Source organism: Pygoscelis adeliae, unplaced genomic scaffold (assembly GCF_000699105.1).
Source record: "Pygoscelis adeliae isolate BGI_AS28 unplaced genomic scaffold, ASM69910v1 Scaffold315, whole genome shotgun sequence".
NCBI classification, from domain to species: Eukaryota; Metazoa; Chordata; class Aves; order Sphenisciformes; family Spheniscidae; genus Pygoscelis; species Pygoscelis adeliae.
Window position 1 is genome coordinate 269,766 of NW_008824865.1, and position 16,103 is coordinate 285,868.

The following is a 16,103-nucleotide window of genomic DNA, read 5'->3' on the forward strand; positions in this document are numbered from 1 at the left end:
CCTCTGTGATAACATATTTAAGAAGGGGAAAAAGTCACTGTGCAACAGGAATTGCAGTCAGAGGAGTGAGAATACGTGAGAGAAATAACTCTGCAGACACCAAGCTCAGTGAAGAAGGAGGGGGAGGAGGTGCTTCAGGCACTGGTGCAGAGATTCCCCTGCAGCCTGTGGTGAAGACCACAGTGAGGCAGGCTGTGCCCCTGCAGCCCATGGGGGTTAATGGTGGAGCAGATATCCACCTGCAGCCCGTGGAGGACCCCACGCCAGAGCAGGTGGATGCACCCAAAGGAGGCTGTGACCCCATGGGAAACCTGTGCTGGAGCAGGCTCCTGGCAGGCTCTGTGGACCCATGGAGACAGGAGTCCATGCTGGAGCAGGTTTGCTGGCAGGACTTGTGACCCCGTGGGGGACCCACGCTGGAGCAGTCTGTTCCTGAAGGACTGCACCCTGTGGAAGGGACACGTGCTGGAGCAGTTCATGAAGAACTGTAGCTTGTGGGAAGGACTCATGTTGGAGAAGTTCATGGAGGACTGTGTCCCGTGGGAGGGACCCCAGGCTGGAGCAGGGGAAGAGTGTGAGGAGTCGTCCCCCTGAGGAGGAAGGAGCGGCAGAGACAATGTGTGATGAACTGACCGCAACCCCCATTCCCTGTCCCCCTGCACCACTGTCGGGGAGGAGGTAGAGAATTCAGGAGTGAAGTTGAGCCTGGGAAGAAGGGAGGGGTGGAGGGAAGGTGTTTTAAGATTTAGTTTTTATTTCTCATAACCCTACTCTGATTTGATTGGCAATAAATTAATTTCCCCAAGTTAAGTCTGTTTTGCCTGTGACAGTAATTGGTGAGTGATGTCCCTGCCCTTACCTCAAACCATGAGTCTTTCATTTTATTTCCTCTCCCCTGTCTGGCTGAGAAGGGGAGTGATAGAGCAGCTTTGGTGGGCACCTGGTGTCTAGCCAGGGTCAACCCACCACATTTCTTTTTGGCACCCACTGCATTAGTCTTGCCTGAAACCACAAATGTCTGAAATGTTCAGTGTGTAACTTCTACCCACCTTTATAGTAAATGTTCGTTAGTTGCAGTTTCCCTGCCTGTTCCATTCTGTTGTGTACAGCTGGCACTCTGTCCTGAATCATTTGTAGCTCCTTGAGTAAATAACTTGTAGCAACTGTAGATTCCTGAGCTAGACAGCTTGGGGCCTGGGTTAATGTTTCCTCCTCTTTCCACTTGTGTTGGTAAAGAACAGAAAACTATGCTAGTGTTTCTGAGGCAGCTGAATAAATAAAGAAACCAGCTTCTCAAGATCCAGGCATCTCAAGCCCAAAACTTGCAACATGGCTCCCAAGCTTCGTTCCTTTGCAGGTGGTAGTTCCCTGGAGGACTGGTTGGAGGGGATGCCAACTTCTGCTAAGTCTCTGTGAGTCTGGGAGAGTTTGCCGAAAGTCTTCTGCAGTGTGTTAATTAGTCAGGCCAGGGGAGAATGGAAAGAACAAGATGGTCCCAGTAAACTTCTATATTGTGCAGTTTTCCTAGATATTTCCTGGGAAAATCCGGTGAAGATATCAATAATATCTGTAGAAGTCATTAGTGGTTGTAGACTGAGCAGTCTTGTCTTGATGACTGGCAGAGAGGTTGAGCTCTGATAGTGAAGTGTAGTTTTCTGGATGGCTTTCTTATCAGAGCATGGGAAAAGTGGCAAAGGACTTTACCTCTGGAGCAATTCTTTAATATTTTTCTGTTCTGGAAGTTTCTTATATTTCTGCAGTCTTTCTAATGCTGCATCAGTGAGCGCGGATGGCTTGTCCTGCCTAACCATGAAGACCACAACAAAGGGCCACCTCATCTTTAACTGGTTTAAATAATTTGTTCTCTTTCTCTCTGCTGGGGCTCAGTGTGTTTCTTTCACTTCTTCTGCCCTTTATCAGCCATAGCTGCTTGTGTTGTTTTATGCACATGGTTTGAAAAGAGTGTGTCCCCACAACACATGCTCTCTTGGCTGGGTGGTGTCTGCAGTTCTTAGTGTTGTATCTTCCTCTCCCTGGAAATCCTCTGACTGAGTAACTATTTGCCCTAAGCTGAATAGCTGTTAACAGGCATCTCTGACAGACATTGATGGTTCTTTAGCCAGTTGTTAGCGGTAGGGTCTTCTCAAAGTGCTTTACTCCACAACCCTAGCTTTCAAACTGGTCCGTCTCTTAAACTCTTCCTTCTTGAAAATTGGAAATATAACGTGGCTGGAGGTCTTCCGTTACATTGTTCACTTGATCCCATTAGTGTCTATGGTAGCTAGCACTTCTAGGGTTGTTGTTTTGGTAATGCTTGTCTCTTCAGTAACTCCAATGACTATGCGTAATCTGTCAGTCTATTTCTCTGCATGCCTCCACAGCTATTTCTCAGGACAGTGGTATCCTGTGTGCACGAAATTCTGTGTAATCTGTGTACTGGTAGATTCACAATGAGCTTACGAGCTGGCTAACTCCTAAGTTGTAGCCCTTTGTGCTGCTGTAAAGATGTTTTCTGTATAGACTGGGAAGTATAACCATCCTTTAACGGTGCTTTTGATGTTAACATTCAGACTTTGAAGGTATGGACCTTCCATCTGCTAGCTATACAAGCCTTGGGATTGTGAAGATGTATAAAATTGTGAGCTTTTGGAGAGTGTTTAACAGAGTTTTTCTAATATTAGAAGGCTGAGATTCCAGTTTTGTCAGTAGTTCTGGTTTAGCAGTTGCTAGTCAGATCAATTTTTAGTTAGACATATTTTTAAAGTTGCCTGGATGCTCATACTGAAGATGTTGGACACCATCCAAGGACTGCAGTTATTGACTCTGTAGGCATTATGGCTGGGTTTGATGGAAGACTTCATGACACTTCTCCCTCTGGGTTTGTGAACCAGTGTTTTCACAGGAGACTTCTGTGAGAGAGGTGTTCCTCATACCTGTTCCCATGAGTCACTTCTCAGGACTAGACTGCCAGCAGAGGCTAGGGTGGTGGATCTGTTTTGTCCATGGTGGAATCCACTGCTGATGGCCTCTAACTGGCAGAATGAGTCTGTGGTGATGTTGGATCTTCTTTATTTAAACTCCAGTCTTAATAGTAATTGACTCAATGAGTTCTTTCAATTCTAGATGTAACAGTTTTGTCAGCATGCAGGATTAGTTCAATTATGTTGGCAACCAGCCTCTTTTCTAAGAACCCAGAGGATATGAAACAGAATTGATGGCTTCACCAAACTGATGAACACTACCCCCAGGGGGTTGTGCTGCTTTTTGGCATGTTAGATTATGAACAGATGTGCATTTCAATTTTTTGAGTGGTCAGCTGCAGTTATGTAGCCTCTTTGACTTTTAATAGTGTTCTTACCCAAAGTAGTAACCAGTCAGGTACAATCTACATTCAGTTGAGCTTTATTGATCAGTTGAGCTGATTGATGTAGAAGGGAAAAGATACAGCATTCCGGGGAAAGACAGTCAGGTATGCATGTACACATGTGGTCCCTCTTACACCAGCCTGAGGAGCTTGGCTGGCTGGGCTAAAGGATCCTTGGTGAGCTGGGGCTTCCTGAAGCTGGTAGGTGTCCTGCAGTTTTGACTTAATGTGCAGCAAGAGAAATTCTGCTGGCCTCTGCCCTGTTATAGCTTCTGGGGTTGCCAGGCTGAGTCCCTCCTGAAAGCTGACAGGGTTGTCAGGCCACGTTCTCAGGGACAGCCATGCTCATACCACAGCCATGCTCAGCAAATCTGTCTCGGGCTGTGGGACTGCATTTCCCAACTGGTGTGTTTGAATTCCACTCTTTCTACTCTGACTCACCCCAGCTTTTGTTGTAGCTGGTGACATCCTCTACCTTTTTGGACTGATTGCATCTGGCTTTAGGGATGGGGGTAATCACATTAGTAGTGCATCTGGTGAGAGCTTGTTCACATGGAATCCAGGCATTTGTCAGGCAGATTCCCCTCTTCTTGGCAATGCATGGATGCGGCTGAAAGGCTAATGCAGAATTTGAAGTGGGGCCATGTAACAGGATGCCTGAGGTGCAGCTGGCCAGTTGCCAAAAGAAGCTTAACCACTGCAGATGTAAATCCTTCTAAATATAACAGAAGAAACCAAGAAATATTTGTTGTCTCTTCTTTGCTGGACGGGTAATTTCCTGTAAGAAGCAAGTAGTCATTTCCCTATTCTTTTTGTAGATGAAGCCAGAATTGAAACAGTCAGGGAAGACTAGATTGGTGGAGAGATTTTTTTTTTTTACATGTGAGCTTCAATTTAATTTTTCTTGTAAAATGGGCTGTCATGGACCAAACTATTCATGTTGGGGCCATATTCCTGGACTGCTTAAGTCTAAGGTGTTACATGTACAACATGGGGAAGTACTACTCTGGTTTCTGTTTCTTCCTCATTCTATGTGTTTGTGTGACAGGAAAGATTTGGTCCTGAGTGCTCAGCCACTAAGCCAGGCTCAAGAAGTGTCAGCCCACTTCTGGTAAGTCTTGTCCCTCTGCAGGGCCTGTCCTGTGTTCCTCTGGTCCTGTTCTTTAGCCATGACTTCAACCTGCATGCCATGCCAGGTCTTATCTATACCTTCTGAGAGCCTGCTGCTGCACTTCCTCCTCAGCCAGTGCAGCTTGTAACATCTAGCAGTGAAGCATTTCTGTCCCCTGTGTTGAACAGAGAGGCACCATATATACATGTAAAGTAGCTGATTTAGCTGTCCTTTTTAGGTATTTGATTTGGTGGCCCCTCTCCTTGTTACTAGCCCTCCTCACTCTCTAGAGAGGACTGTGGGGAATGAGAGTACCAAGAAGTATTATTTGTACTTGGTGTAACTTTTCTGCCACTGTGTGTGGTGGTGGTTGCAACTTCTTGACTTTGTCATGTAGCTTCCCGGAAGCTGTGGGCCTGTGTAGGCCAAGCATTGTGTAACCTGTACACTGTGTATTGGTTTTCATTGTAGCCTGACTAGTCAATACACCTCATTGCAACTGCTCGAAGACCTTGTGATTTCCTGGATCTTGTATTTCATAGGTGTCAGCAGAAGCAATGATAGCAGCTGTGTATCCTAAATCTTGAAAGATGGAGTTGACAATTGAATAAATTTGAGAGGCATCTTCCAGAAACTATAAATGGGAGGGTCAGTAGAGGGTATACCAGGAAAACATAACATCCAAAGCAGGCTAAAAGAAAATTGCATCACTAAGGCCATATTACCATTTCCCTAAAATGGGAATTGTCTGTCTGGTGTGGAATATAATAGTACTTTTCCCCCATCAGGCTGATGTATAAAGCTTGTGGAAGTGGTACCACAAATACAGCAGATGAACTCTGGACAAAGACTAGCAAAGCTAGCTTTCATTTCAGTAAAAATCACACTGAAGTATAGACTTAAAAAAAAGTCTAATCTAAATCCTCCTTTTTCTTGAATAAATATGTTCAGTGCACTCTGATGCTTTACTATACAGCTAGGGACACCTGTAGTTGAAGTGCTTTGCCCCTTGATGCTTTAGTATTTTGTTATAGCTTGTGTGGTATAGTTGGTGTGAGGCTTACTAGCTTCAAGCAATTATCCCAGTGGTTTTTGTTACTCTTAGCACTTATGCTTTGCTGTGACCTGAATTTTGTGCAGAGTGTTTTAAAAAAAAAAAAAAGCAACCAAACCTGAGACCATTTAAACAATTTTATTAGGGTGTATGCAAATGACAAGGTTTCAATCTGACTTGTTGCTCAGGAAATGCTAATGTCCTTAATTAGTTCAACTTTCTCCCAGAAAAAAACAACTAACTGGCTTTGGACAGCCACAGTGAAATCATCTTCAAGAATATTCTAATCTGTGCATCAGTCATGAATCTGTAGAGGTCTACATGGGTCACTTGCTACACAGAGGGCCATGAAGTTGTGGTTCCTGCAGATGATTTCTGGTTCATCTGGGTTCTGTCACTAATGTTTTGCAGTTGTGTGGGCAAATGTGTGGTGCCTGACCATGGTGTTGTGTTAGGAAGGTGTGGTGAGACTTGAGGCAGTCCATGATCCCTTTGGAGGACTGGAGCAAGCTGTAGTGTGGCTGCACCTCTGATGTTGTTTCATGCGAAGTGCTTGTTGGGGTTGTGACCTGTGTGCATCATATCCTCAGAGCTGTTTCCTTTCAGAGGGGGCTGATAAATGCACCCCAAGTAGGCGCTCTGAGGAACTGGTGTGCACCTTGCAATGACCTGGTGGAGATAGCCAAGGAATTGGAGGTGAGCTCCCCTGAAGAGGACAATGTATTTCCTAAGGGCAGTCTGATACCTGAATAATAATGTAAACATCTAAACTGAAGCTAAAATGGTGGCCAGAATAATCTGTGCATTTTGTTTACTGAGTCCGTGCAGTCTGGGGTGTGGCTTAGGCATTGATGTGTCATAAGCAGTAACATAGCATCTGTTTTAGCAAAGCAGCAAGGAATTTTCTTACCATGATGGTATGTTTATTGGACTCATGCTTTTGGGCACAGTCTTGTGACAGAGCGGTCAAAATGTAGAGCAAAAAAAACCCTCCATGAGTGCTAGCAAAGATGAAGATATACAAAGACTTTTGCAATCAATCATGAATCTGCTGAGCAAAAATGTATCTATTCTTCCAGATTGTAATAGTATTTACTGTTACCTGATTCTGAACATTGAAGGATTATTTTCTTTGCATAAGTTTCTGTAGCTCAGTACTTACCCATACAGTGGCTCAAGTGCTCTGATTCTTTTTCTGATCTCCTGTCACTTTTTCCAACAGCATGGCCTGTGCTGTTGCCACACAATAGCTCCTGCAGGACACTGTTTTCTATTTCTCTGCATGTGACCTATTTTCATTTGCTTAAGCACAGCCATTACTCTAGACCTACACTGAAAGGCAGGATATGTGATGTGAATGAAAAGGAAATAATGGCTTCACAATACCCTAGTGGGGCTGTAGGACTCATTGCCTTACAGCACAAAAGTGTAGCAGAGTTAAAGGAGCACAGGATATTCCTCAGAATTCCCAGAGCTAAAGTGGTTAAACTTCTTTTGGAGTCTAAACATTTGTGCTTTGTGGAATAAATCTTAAGTCAGTTTTTCTTAAGTCTCACTCAAGACTTTTTGCTCTTTTTCTCTGAAGCATTTCTTGTTGGCCACAGGCTGTAACTCCAGATCAGTCAGTCTTCTGATTTAATATAACAATTTCCACGGCCTCATCATCCAATGTGTAATGGATATTGTTATGCTTTCTCGGAATTAGTGTATTGTTATGCATGAATGAAGGATGCATTGAACCATATAGAAACCTCCTAAGTGAATGCAATGATAGATTTGAGTCTACTGTAATTGAATTTTACTTTAACTCCATGTAGTAGTTGACTGGGATAGGAATTCAGAAAACATGCAAAAAGTTCATCAGTGCTGCCTGTACATGATAGCGAGGCAGTATATGGGCTGTGGAATGAGGGAGTGCAGATCATGGGACTGTCTGATTTCTGTTCTGAACTGTGCCTCCTTACTGTCCTCAGATGTAGGAGCAGAGAGGAGCAATGGGGTCTGCTCAGCATATTCATAAACACAAGCCTAACAATCTTACAAACAAATTCATAGAATTGACCTTGACACTATTTTACCTTGACTTAGCGTTTTCAGGAGAGTTGTGTATGATCTTGGTCCTTTGCCATCAGACCTAGAGGGAACTGATGGTGGTAATAGTTCCCGTGTTTTCCTATCAGATTCCTCTTTAGGAGAGGAGAGGTAGTGTTGACAGAACTGTCTGCGTGAACTAGCCTGTATGCTTATGGTAGCTGACTAGCTGGAAATCTTCAATAACCTGGCTATGTGGTGACGTGACCCTTTCTGAAGCTGATCCATATGATATGGATTTGGTCTAGCACTTTTGGTTCTGACTGTACCTATGCAAGTGTGAGTCTCAAGAAATTTTAATCTAAGTGATAGTGTTTTACTTCCTTTTCTTCTATAGAGGATTGCCAGATGAGCTGCTCGTAAGCCTTCTGGAAGCTGTACTGTTTTATTCCCGGTGAGCTCCCCCACCTCACCAAGCAGAGCCTCAATGCCAATTCCATTCTTCCTTGACCTTTGGTTTTCTTTCATTTTGCCTTCTGTGAAGAGGCGATAACTTTAACTGTCTGCAACGTTTTTCTTATGAGACTGATAGCTGGGTTTAACTACTGAGAATACATTTTATTTTTTTAATCTTACTGGAGATAACCACTAGGTGTCGACTGAGCATTAGCTATACTTAACATTCATGAGGAGTTTTTCCTAGACTAATCTTGCTTTTCCTCTTGAAAATGATGCATATAGCAGGCTGGCAGACCCAACCAAAGCAGTCAGTTGTTTCAATATCTCATTCTCAGCTGGTGGCTTGCTCATACTAAAGAAAATTCCCATTATGCACTGTTTGTGAGCAACACAGACTTGGTTGAAGCATGGCAAAATGCCCTCCCAGAAAGATATTCTGGGGGTTATAGGTTAGGAATAAGGAAGAATTACCCTGGAGTCCCAAATGGCAAAATGCAGCCCCAAAAAATCTTAAGTCCCATTTTGTGATGTCCACAAGCAAATATTTATACGGACATGAGGCCAAAAAGCTATTGTCTGCCTAATGCAACTAATTTGATTTTTTTTTTATTCCTGCTCCTTATAAATGTGGCTAAATGAGCTGTTCTTTATTTTCTGCTGATGGCACATGCCTGTTCCCACATAATCTATTTCTCTTCTGCCTTTTACATCTGGAATAGAAACTGTGATGTTTGCTTGGATCATGTTATTATTTGGTTATAGTACCTTTACTGTATGAAATAGTTCTGTTTGTTACAGGTAATCTATGAACACATAGTAGAAACTTACTGAGCATGTCCATGGAAGTGGAATCTGTTTTCAGCATTGGGCCACCAACATGGTCAAGGACTACGAGGACCTGCCCAGTGAGGAGAGGCTGAAGGAATGTCTTTGGCCGAGAGAAGACAGCTGTGGGGGGACCTAACAGCAGCCTGCCAATACCTTTGAGGAGATGGAGCCAGGCTCTTCGGTGGTGCGTGGTGGGAGGACACCCAATCAATTAGATTGTCTTTCTGAAACCGGCTTGTGATGGCAAGATTTCCATCTCTTGTTTCATGTCATCTTGAAATACACAGAACAGAACTTCTCCTGTGTGCGGTTGTCAGCACAAGTTGCTTTTGCCTTTGTCCAGACAGGACTGGGAGGTGGTGGGCTGGCGGTGGGGAGAAGTAGACTGCCCCTCTGTTGCTAGTCCTCATTCTAAATTTGATTGTTTTTGTGAAATCTATGGGGCAGCCAGTAAAGTAAAGACAATTGCTCATATTGGCATGTTTTATTCAACAGAACTGTGAGTATTGTGAGCTGACCTCTTGTGACAGTTGAACTGTTACTTTTACTTCTGTTTAAGTTTACATAACCTGATTCTGACCTTTCTTACATGGGGAAAAAAAAAGGAAATTGTTATGAAGGCTGTATGTTTTTACTAACCTTTCCCTGACATTGTATTGATAGTTTTCCAGTTGTGGCAACTAATTCCCACACATCTAACCAGACAATGTGGCATTGTGACTTCAGCTGCTTTTTCACTGAGCTTAAGTTTTATCCGTATGTAAAATGGACCTGGAAGCTGCTTCTTTTTGACCTTCAAGTTTTATATACTTATGTCAGGCTTTAGGATTGTTATTTCATTGTCAAGTCAATATTCAACAGTAATTAATCTCAGAATCACAGAAGAGCTGAGGTTGGCAGGGACTTCCGGAGACTGTCTAGTCCAACTCCTGCTCAGACCAGGGTCACAGTGCAGATTGCTCAGGCCCATGTCCAATTCAGTCCATAGAGATATGCAAAACCCAAGGCTTTCTGGACAGCCTATTGCAGTGTTTGACTACCTCCCAGTAAATTTTTTGTGCTTAAATGGCATTTCCTATATTTTAGTTTGTGCCACTGCTGCTTGTCCTGTCACTGGGCACCACTGAGCAGGACCTTACTCTGTTGTCTTTACTTTCCCCTATCAGGTATTATCTATCATTGATAAGATTCCCCATGAGCTTTTTCATTTCAAGTTTTCTCAGCACAGTTCCTGTGGTGGGTTGACCTTAGCTGGATGCCAGGTGCCCACCAAGCTGCTCTATCACTTCCCTCCTCAGCAGGATGGGGGGAGGGGAGAGAAAATATGATGTAAAAAAAACCTGGTGGGTCAATTTAATAAAGGTCAGTTTAATAAAGCAAAGGCCATGCACGGAAGCAAAAGAAAACATAGAAAATGATGTCATAGAAAATGTAGCCCTGCCTTCCTTCTCAGTTTCTGACCACAGACATGAAGCACTGGTGCTGGATTTTTGTCTGAGATCTGCTCATAGCATGTTGCACACTTCCAGCCTTTACGCCTGTGATGCTTTTCCACATAGGTCTTGCACTGATGGTAGGGAAAAAAACCCCCCAGTTTTCTAATAACCAAGGCCTTGTGCCTCTGTAAATATTCCCTGGAGCTGCACATCATTCTGCAGCTGGGACCACGTATTCATGTGCCTGTGTTAACTGCGCAGTCTTGCAACAGGCAGAGTGTGCTATAATTCTGCTGTGGATCTGACCATACAATATATAAACAATGCTCACAAATGTTTATTGCCTCATATACCTTTCTGACATCTTTAACACTGTAGTAATGTTTATAATGTAAAAGCAGGAATTGGGACTTGGGTTATATAGTTTTTGTTTGGCTTAAAAAATCACCCGCCCTTTTTTCTGCTCAGGAGGAGTATGTGTATTAATATGTACTGCCTTCTCAGATACGGGACAGTCACTTAGTGTTATCTTCCTGACCATCCCAATTTGTCAGATAGCAATTTTGTTCTGCATCTGGAAGATCCCCAGTGCCTCACCAGCAAAGCACTTTGAAGCTTTCCCTTGGGACCTGCTTTTAAGCTGAGGCTTTACTGCTGGCCTCTGCACCTTCTACATTATAGCTGTGTAGCAGCTATGTCTGCTTCCAGTCTCAAACCTCCTTGATACTGACCTGGGCCTGTGGCTTGGCTTCCTGGCTTGGCCTTGGACCTGCCCTATCACTATGGACTTGCTGGGTGATCTCTGGACGGTATCTGCCCAGATCCCTGTCTCTGGATGCAATTCTGACACAGACTTGCCTTGCTCTTGCTGAGGAGGTCACTGCTGCCTGCCTTGACGCTCAGCTCCTGGCTCAGCTATCCTTACAGAGCAGCCGGCTCTTGCTACTCCATGACACCATCTCACAACTTGAAGGGTTACCTGGCCTGCAGGTGTGCAGAGATCATGACTGTGGGTTTGTAGGATTCTGTAATGCATGGGGACATGGAGGCTTTTATCCTCTGAATTTCTCTACTTTATTACAGATTACCACAAAAATCATCGCTAGCAAGTATACCTATCATTAATAAATGGAATATAAATATCAAGCTAGTAAAAGTTACTATCAGCAATCAATAATACAGCAACAGTCAATAGTATGGCAGAAATCAATTGTATAGCTACAATCAATATAATAGCAACAACGAAATAGGTATATACTATTACTATAGGTTGCTACAAGCTTATCACTAGTGAAGCAAACTTATCAACAACATAACAGCAGATATACTTATGGTAGATGACTTATATACACATGGTACCAGGTGCATTAAACAGATTCCAGAAGGGGACAAACCATCTGAGAGGTGGGGACAAACTGATCCTAGAGGGGGACCCAGCCATCTCAGAAGTGAGAGAACAAACTGAACTGACCCCAGAGGTGGGCCTAAACGGGGGACCAATAAAATAACATTCTTACTGCAAAGCTGATCTGCCTCATGGAGTTTGGAGTCAGTCCGGTGTCCCTAGCGGTGGTCCAAGATCTCATAGAAGGTTTGTGTGGAGAGTTCAACCTGTTTAGGAAAAGAAAAGTACATGCAGCACTGGAAATTCTCAGAGAAAAGCTCTGCTTTGGATAAACAGTAAGTCTTCCTTGTATCAAAAAGACATAAGAGGGTGCAGGATACCACTGCTTCGAGCAGCCAATAGGTGCTATTAATTTCTGTTTTTCACCTGTAACAGCCAATGGATGATGATTTTTGTTCTTTCAGATCAATTTTTATTTTCCCAGACTGTTTCCACTTTTTCAGATAAGTTGCTGTTACAGTTTCTTGGTTTTTGCACTTTTCTTGTATCTTAGGATGTTTCTTGTTTCTAGGTACTCAGCTGTCTACTTCAAAGAGGCCAGCTGCACTTTTCAAGGATGTTTCTGGTTCCCTAGCCTAGTTCCCAGGCTGGCTGGCATTTCTCTGTCAGTATTTTTCAGCAGATGTTTTCTTTTGTTCAGTAATTTTTTCTTCCTTCTAACCAGGCCACCTTTATGGCTCCTCACATCACAGGATTAGGAGAGGGACAAAGTCTAGGACTCTATTTAGAGTATGAGTGCAAAGGGGCTACCAAGAGAAAGTTTAGGCTGCCAAAAGACCACTCCCCTGAGACCTGCTTGGTCTAAGTCAGGGCTGGAGTCTGAGGGTTGAGGCTGAGAGAAGGGCTAGGGTTAGGAGCAAAGCAAAGCCTCGAGTTCCACGTGGTGTGGGCTGAAGGGAGCTGCCAAGGGAAGGGTTGGGCTGCCAAAAGATCTCCCCCTGGGAACATTGGTTTTGGGCTGTTGCTGGGATTCTTGGCTTAATGCTCTGACTGTGCCCATCCTTAGGGTTAGGAGAGAGGCAAGTCCTAGAGCTTCTGTTGGAGTAGGGCTGCAAAGGGGACTCCAAAGGAAGGGGCAGGCTGCTAGAAGACACACCAGATGCCCCCCCAAGAACTTTTTTGTCTGGGTTATGGCTGGGGTCTGGGTCTGAGGCTCATCCCATTCCTAGGATTAGCTTTAGGAATGAAATCCAGCTTGGAGTTCCAGGTTGACTGGGGTTTTAAAGGGGCCATTTTTGCCTTCTGTTCTCAGTCACCTCTGATGTCTCTTCTGAGAATCATTTTCCTGTCTTGGGCCCTTTTTCCCTCTTGGCTACATTCATTATCATGTTTGGAATAAAGTTTCCCACTTCATGTTTGAATTCAGTCTGTCCTTGATACAGCCATCTCAGACTGGCTTTTGCCATCAGTTGTGTAGCAGTTCCCTCATTTCTTCATCCTTCCCAGCTTTGGTGTTGACACCGATTTGGGTGTTCTATGACGCTTATAGGGTGAGAGATCAGGAAACACAGAGAGCCTCTGGGTCAGTTGTGAAAGGACTATATGTTGCAGTGTGATACAAGCATATTTCAGAACTGCAGCTTCATCTTTTTGACAGGAGAGGGAGGCCGTGTGCAAGGAAAGACTGTAGGCTGTTTTTTCTGCATTGCTGGAAAGAGAGGTACTCTTCTGGATCAGTTCTTTTCCCTGGACCATTGCTAGTCCTGGTTGGTTGGTTTTTGTTTTGTTTTCCCCTTCCTGCTTTCCCATTATTTCATTTGCAGTGCTTTACATCACTGGTGAGCCTGCAGAGGCTGTGTTAGGTATTGGCTGGGGACTCTCCTCTGCAAGCTGTTCTGACCGAGCACGATGTCAGTCAGGACCATTTTTCCACATTCAGTTTTGTCTCATCACACTCCCCCTAGAGAGGGGAATGAAAATTTAATTACAGGAGACTTCATAACCACCTTTTTTGGTTTTGAAGTCTGCTTTGAAGAGTCCATGCATATTTATGACTGAAGGCATAAATACTCTGAATAAATATTTTTCCCTGTGTTACATCCCTGTTCAGTGTGTTTTAAGCCCTGCAATTGGGAAGGGGGTGGTGTTAATTTGAATGACAGAAAGTGCTCAGGCAAGGCCTGTTCAGAAGTGATATGACAGTTATTTGATTCTCTCCTGGACAAAATGCTGATAAATGGTCCATCTGCTTTTATCTTGTAGCCAGCAGGGTCTCTGTGGTATTAATGGATCCATTGCTTCAGAAAACAGTGGCAGGGCAGGTATTCTATCTCGACCTTTTCAGCTCACATTTTAGCTGAATGGAGCTTTGAATTTTAAAAAGATGAAGTACTGTCCATGGGCCTGAGCTTGTTCTGTGCTCTCTGCACACGAAGGTGCATCATCTCCACGGCGTCCAAACAGACAGGCTTGGACAGGCGTACTCTTTGCTGGGTAAAAAACTGGCTGGATGGCCGGGCCCGAAGAGTTGTGGTCAATGGAGTTAAATCCAGTTGGCGGCCGGTCACGAGCGGTGTTCCCCAGGGCTCAGTACTGGGGCCGGTCTTGTTCAATATCTTTATCAATGATCTGCATGAGGGGATCGAGTGCACCCTCAGTAAGTTTGCAGATGACACCAAGTTGGGCAGGAGTGTTGATCTGCTCGAGGGTAGGAAGGCTCTGCAGAGGGACCTGGACAGGCTGGATCGATGGGCCGAGGCCAACTGTATGAGGTTCAACAAGGCCAAGTGCCGGGTCCTGCACTTTGGCCACAACAACCCCCTGCAGCGCTACAGGCTTGGGGAAGAGTGGCTGGAAAGCTGCCTGTCAGAAAAGGACCTGGGGGTGTTGGTTGACAGCTGGCTGAACATGAGCCGGCAGTGGGCCCAGGTGGCCAAGAAGGCCAGTAACATCCTGGCCTGCATCAGAAATGGTGTGGCCAGCAGGACTAGGGAAGTGATAGTGCCCCTGTACTCGGCACTGGTGAGGCTGCACCTCAAATACTGTGTTCAGTTTTGGGCCCCTCACTACAAGAAGGACGTTGAGGTGCTGGAGCGTGTCCAGAGAAGGGCAACAAAGCTGGTGAGGGGTCTGGAGCACAAGTCTTATGAGGGGCGGCTGAGGGAACTGGGGCTGTTTAGCCTGGAGAAAAGGAGGCTCAGGGGAGACCTCATCACACTCTCCAACTACCTGAAAGGAGGTTGTAGCGAGGTGGGTGTTGGTCTCTTCTTCCAAGTAGCAAGTGATGGGAGGAAATGGCCTCAAGTTGCACCAGGGGAGGTTTAGATTGGCTATTAGGAAACATTTCTTCACTTGAAAGGGTTATCAGTCACTGGAACAGGCTGCCTGGGGAAGTGGTTGAGTCACCATCCCTGGAGGTATTTAAAAGATTTGTAGATGTGGTGCTTAGGGACATGGTTTAGTGGTGAACTTGGCAGTGTTAGGTTGACAGTTGGACTTGATGATCTTAAAGGTCTTTTCCAACCTAAATGATTCTATCATTCTATGAAATGTACCTTTGTGAAAGCAGGTGCCCTACCTGAGTTTCAAAAAGGTGCTAACTATTTGACAGTATGCTTTTCTGCAAATGTCATTATGTGTGTTCCTAAAAGTCAGCTTAAGAGTGTTATATATCTATATATGTATGTTATATATGCATGTATGAATATTTCCATGATAAAGTTAGAAGATTAAAGTATAATGAAAGTGAGATTTTATTTAAAGAAGTTTATATATATAATATCTTAAATTGGGCTGACACCTAGTGGTGGGTATACTTCTAATACAGTAATATACAGTCTGGATCCTTTGGTCCTGTGGGTCCTCTAAGTTAAAATAAGGCTGATGAAACTATGCTTTTCTCAGGAGAGGCCAGAGAAGACCTGGATTTGTTCAAAAGAAGGGCTGTCCCTGGAGTTCCTGCCCTCCACCTTTCCTGAAATTCCTGTCTTCCTCCTGCCTGCTTTTCATAGAATCATAGAGTAGTTTGGGTTGGGTCCTCTAAGTTAAAATAAGGCTGATGAAACTATGCTTTTCTCAGGAGAGGCCAGAGAAGACCTGGATTTGTTCAAAAGAAGGGCTGTCCCTGGAGTTCCTGCCCTCCACCTTTCCTGAAATTCCTGTCTTCCTCCTGCCTGCTTTTCATAGAATCATAGAGTAGTTTGGGTTGGAAGGGACCTCTAAAGGTCATCTAGTCCAACCCCCCTGCCGTGGGCAGGGACATCTTCAACTAGATCAGGTGGCTCAGAGCCCTGTCCAACCTGACCTTGAATGTTTCCAGGGATGGGGCATCCACCACCTCTCTGGGCAACCTGTGCCAGTGCTTCACCACCCTCAGCGTAAAGAATTTCTTCCTTCTATCTAGTCTAAATCTACCCCCCTTTAGTTTAAAGCCATTCCCCCTTGTCCTGTTGCAACAGGCCCTGCTAAAAAGTTTG

General features: G+C 44.4%; 1 protein-coding gene across 1 annotated transcript in view; it reads right to left on the reverse strand.

The window, feature by feature from the left end:
- LRRK2 (leucine-rich repeat kinase 2) overlaps positions 1-16,103 on the reverse strand; it is a 147,318-nt gene that overhangs the window by 77,085 nt on the left and 54,130 nt on the right. The window lies entirely within an intron of this gene.